Raw genomic sequence first — 5,794 nt, 5'->3', positions numbered from 1 at the left:
TTCATCTAAATGCACGGTGTTTCGACTTTGCCAAAGATCAGCCAAATTAGTCAACAGATGTGATGTTATCAGACCGCTCTCGAAGTTGTGGACTCGGGGAACACGCTGTATCATCCCATACTGACGACTGATCCTATCTGGGAAATAGGCCATGGAACGGTCTAGACTGGCATACAACACACAATTGAGATTCATGCTTCCGATCGTGGCCAGTCTAATTCTCCACTAAGGACAGGTCCACCGAATAGTAGGGTTACCACCAAAATCGAAGCGTCTCCGAGACTGAGATTGGAAAACTGCAGGTCCATAAGTTGGAATCAAGCGAGCTGGAACTGCAGGAATTAGACTCAATTTGTCCAGAGCCCAGGCTTGCAATAGCAATGGACAGCCGCGATGATGAATATTGAAGTCAGTAATGTGAAGGGCATATCCCTGACCCACACATTGTTTCTCCCTGATCATCATGAAGACAGTACGATGATACAATTGCATGTCACGGACAACGGTCAGAAGTTGAAAATCCCCAATTCCGGGTTGACAGTTCTTCATGGCATACACATTCAACAGCAAGAAGCAGCAAGCTCGGATCCAAGGTAGATCTAGATCAGTGGACAAAACCCTGTTCAAGAAAGGCTCTAAGGGAAGACCTTGATCCACGTTTATGCCATCAGGGAGGTAAACCGGGCACAAGGACACGATCTCAGCAAGATCATACCTAGGACCTGGGGGCAAGGCCCGCAGTTTCGTTTTGTTCAGGATGATGATGCATCACGGCGCACATTTCCTCATAGGTCGGAGTTACTTCAGAATCTTCAAACCGGAAAACCATGGTGTTAGTTCATAGGAGGAATTTGAAGCCATAGTCAGGTTTCAAGTCTTTGAAATATTTCAGCCAAACGAGTTGGTTCATAGGAGGAATTTGCCATAGATCGTCGAAATGGATTGGACGAAGGATGAAACTTGGTTCCTAAAAGCCATGAAGAAAAATTATCTGAGAAACAGATTTGCTTTGAATGCTGGATGTGAAGGAAGTACGAAGTAAAACCTCCACTTATAGGAGAGTGAAGAAATCGATGGGCGAAACATCATCATCACTCAGCTTAATAGTCATCGTCAGAGGTAGTTGAAAGGACAGTCCTGAATAGTCCATTCGGGTCGGTGAGCATTCAAACCTGCATTAATTAATAGGAAGGACGGCCTGTACAATAAGGAAGTTGAGTCTTTACGATCGCATTAATCAAGAAAGGATGGTTGAGCCATTACGTCCGCATTCACTGAGTGGACCGCCCTATCAGGTAAGTACTACAGTATGCTTTCTGTTTGGAAAGTGATTTCTGATCATGTTCCATGTTAAGTTCATTATCTTATTCTTTATTCATTTCATTTCATATATTCATTTACAATAAATCGATTCACTAACTGCTAATAAGGTGAACCATTTTTATAAACAAATGGGACATCGTTATTGTGTGTTTCGTGTTGTGTTTGTGTTTTATTTTTGCAGGAATGAGACTTCACGTTATAAAACATAAACACATATGACAAAGTAATAAAAATACAGATAATATCATAAAATGTGGATATGACTGTACAACCATCCAAAAAAATGTATAACAACTAGAAAACTATAAATGTTCAAAAATGGAGGAGACGTGCAGTAGGACTACCGCCACCTACGGCTAGGACCAGCAACAGCCGAAGAGGGTGGAGACGGTGGTGCGCCATCGGAAGAAGAACCGTCCTCTTCCTCATCAGAAGAGTCGAGTGGATGCCCTCAACCTCCAGTCTCGTCCGAAGCCGCTCCACCTCTGCCTGAAGCCGGCTCACGGCACTGGACTGGCGGGACTGATGCCTCCGCAACCTCCCATTCTCCAACTCCTGTAAAGACAAGCATGTATAAGAAAGTTTATCAAAATAATAAGAAGCAAAAAAGATAAAGGTGTGTAAAAATGCATACCAGCTCATGTCGCTCGGAGTAAAGCCGGCCGATGTAGGATCGGGCAAACCCGAATCGTTGGCAGATCTCCTGGTACCTCTGGGCCGGCACCTGCGAACAATAAAAATCCATTAAAAGAATATTCAGGTAAAGTGCTCTTAACTTTGTGAATTCGATTTATAGCTTACATGTGTAGTGTGCTCAGGGTCCAGCTGCACCGGAGGAGGAGCCTGCCGAAGATCAGCAGGAATAACAATGCTAGATCCCAAGCCAAGACCAGGATCCAACACCACCTCCATGCCCGGCGGGAATGGGACATCGTCTAGTACTACACCGGCCGGTCCAACCGGAGCCGCCACGCCACCAGCCTCAACCGCTGCCTCAGTCCGGTAGTGAGCCGCAGTCTTGTGCGTCTTCCGCTCCTGCATTTAGTTACGAAGAAACTAACAACATCAGTGATCCGAAGCAAAAGGAGAGTAATAACAGTAAGCAAGGTAGAAGGTCAGATGAGTTACCTGGATGTACTCAAGAACCTCGGGAAGCCGAGCCTGCAGCCGGGAGGCAAAGTAAGAAGGAAAGTCACCGGCGGACAGGAAATCGTTTGCCGAGAAGCCTCTATACTCTACCTCCAGGTCCTCCCGAGTCAAGCCCTCCAGCAAACACATGTGCCGAGGAGGGGCATGAGGCACTCTTCGCCGTGCTGGAGCGATCGTAGTGTCGAAGACTCTCTCCCCGAGGAAATAGCGGTCGGCCCAGTAGCCTCGCAGCAGCAGCCTCGACCGGGTGTGCAGCTCAACCACCTCCCTGCCCGGATAGGTCCTCCAAGCCTCGCAGTCCCATGGAGTCAAGGACAGCTACAAAAGAAGAAATCAGTATTTGTTGTGTATCAAAATAAGAGAAGAAAAGAAGACACGCTAAAGAGTCAGAAATCCTTTCTGTACTTACATCAGACAGCTCTCGGTCATTAAGGAAGCTCCGCCAGTACTCGGGATCCTCGCCATTGGCATAAGTGTGATGACAGTGGGCCAGATAACGAGGAATCCTCCTGGACTCAACGGGAGAGTCACCGCTCGGACCGCCCGGATAGATGCAGTACTCGTAAGACCACACCCGTAACAAAGACAGAAAATAACATTAGTTAGTTGAACGGTTGGGAACAGAGGATCAAAGAAGAAAAGGAAAAGGGTTAAGAGTGAAAGTGTGTTACCTCCAAAGGCCGGATGAACAACCAGTTCGACTCACCGCTACCACGGGTCCAGACATCCAGACCGTGATAGAGATGAGCCAAACCAAGTGTGGCCCAGTCGAAGAATCCGACCTGGCTCAGATCCCGAAGACATGCCAGCACCGCAGGGTCTCCCTTATTCTGGGAGGTGCATAGTAGCTACGAGGAAATGATGTAGAACAAGAAGGACCGAGCAGCCTGGTCCCTCTCCTCTCAAGTGTACGCAGGAGCAGCAGGTCGGACATCCTCCGGCAACTCTCGCCAAGCCTCCAACCGGGTCATGATCCTCTCGGCCCAGAACTGGAAAACCGTCTCGTAGGACATGCACCCCTGTACAGTGTATCGGGTCTGCGTCGTGACACCGAGGAGGGAACGGACTAGCTGAGCTCCGATGGCAGTCGTCTGGTACCGAGCATCTAGGGGAGGAACCGGACCAGTGAAGCGAAGGCCGGTGATAGCAGCATAATCCACGGGAGTAAGGGTCATCTCTCCGAACCCGAACACGAAAGTATGCGTGCAGTTGTTCCACCGCTCCATCAATGCATATCGCATAGCGGGTGGGAAACGAGGCTGCGTGTGGCGCAATCCGGCAGCGTAATCCCCGAAACCTGCAGCGACAACTCGAGCTCGCATAGGAGGGTCCAGCAGATCCCAGAAAGCAGAGGCATCAGTAGCCGATCCGCCTGAGCGGTCCTTGCCCAGATTAACCTGTAAGAAAATTTCAATTTCAATAAATATAAGACTAACGATTGTTTGTTTTCTTCTCTGACAGGCAAAATAAAAAAACCAAGGTTTTGGTTTGAACCACAGCTGCGTCACGCAACTCCCAGTCGCGTCACGCGTCTACAGAGTCGCGCCACGCAGCTTTACCCAAGTTGCGCAAACAGAAGCACAGCTGCGTAGCGCATCTCAACACCCGCGCCACACCACTCTGCAGCTGCGCCACGCCACTGTTCAAGATATGTGGTCCCAAGAACGGATGCGTCACACAACCACGAAGCCGCGCCACGCATCTCGCTAGCCGCGTTACGCAATTGTTCAAGGCAACCATTCATTGACGAACAGTCGCGTCACGCAACTGTTCTTCCTAAGAACAGCTGCGTGACGCAACTGTCGAAGGTACGCAGCAGCCAAATTTTAACTTAATTTCACTACATTTGTGTTGTTTTTGTGCAATTTCAGGGCAAAATCAAGTCGCCCGGAGTTATCAATAATCAGAAATCAATAAATCAAGGTCTAAACGCAGCTAAAAGGGGACGATCTTAAGGTTCAAGGCCAGCTAGGGTTTCTGGCGTCTCGAACAGTTGCGTCACGCAACTGTTCATACAAGAACAGCTGCGTCACTCAACTGTTCATGGAAGAACAGCCGCGCCACGCAACTCCTACCTGCGTGATGCGACTGTTGATGCAGGCATAAACAATGAAGAACAACCCTATTGCTACAGTTACGAATCAAAAACAGTAAAAACAACAAAAAAAATTTGAAGAAATTTTTACTTAGCTCGGACTGAAAGCCGCGCATCCGGCTCGTCTCGTATCAGACTGGGAACTCCGTACCCGGCGACGGAAGTAGTTGCAACGGCCGCATCCCTGGCGTCAGTGGATTCCGGCTCACCGGCACCGGCTCGCCGTCAAAGGTCGGGATATCGGGTAGGGCCCCGAGGGTTTCCATCTCCTGAGTGTAGGCGGAAGCAGGGATTTCAGGAAGCTGAGACATCTTTTTCGGTTGAACAATTCAGAGAATTTTCAATCGCTTAGGGTTTGTGAATAAGTGAAAATGAATCGATTAAGAAGGAAGTTACTTATAGTAGATATCTGGGCCCAAGCCCATTTTTCCAACCAACGGGCCCAAGCCCACTCTTCAAAGCCCAAAAAGAAGGACGGGCCCATTATCTTCTGTTAAAGCCCAAAAGATCTATGCAGTCCATTTAAAAGCCCGCAACGGCCCACTTCAGCAATTTGGCGTCGATACGCGACCCGTACACTTCAGTGATTTTTGTCTACTCACCACGCAAGGGGCAGGAATATCAAACGGCCCGATTACCCCCAGGTAAGTTTTCTTTCAAACCACTATATCACAAAAGTATACTCGAAAATACAGACAACAAATCCTCTGATAAAATTTTTGCAAAGTTTTCATAAGAAATGCATGGGAACATGTGATGTTCCAATATTTTTCTAACGGAAGACAAGGTCTGTGCGTACACGGACATTGCTCTTTTTCTGCTGGTGAACAATTTTTCAGGCCAACCGGTGATGGTTTTTCGAAGCCGATAGGTCCTTCTGATTAGTGATGGTGCATTGCGAAGCTAATCAGAACAATTTCAATTTTCGACCAGCGATGATGTATTGCGAAGCTGTTCGAGACTTCTTCCCCAGTCAATGATGTTGAGTTGCGAAGTTGACCAAAGCCAATCAACCGAGTTTTGAAGTCGTTCACAGATCAATGGAAACCGACTGGAGCCGACAAAGCCGATCAAACCGAGCTAAGTAGGTGGCCAGATTAAAATCCTTCAGGCCGATCAAACCGAGCCTCGGAGGTGTCTTCAAAGCCAATCAAACCGAGTTGTGAAGTCATTCACAGATCAATGGAAACCGACTGGAGCTGACAAAGCCGATCAAACCGAGCTAAG

Source organism: Jatropha curcas, chromosome 3, assembly GCF_041381405.1.
Source record: "Jatropha curcas cultivar XTBG-Jc1 chromosome 3, XTBG_Jcur_1.0, whole genome shotgun sequence".
Taxonomy (NCBI): domain Eukaryota; kingdom Viridiplantae; phylum Streptophyta; class Magnoliopsida; order Malpighiales; family Euphorbiaceae; genus Jatropha; species Jatropha curcas.
The sequence above is the reverse complement of the archived record's forward strand: the minus strand, read 5'-3'. Positions refer to the sequence as shown.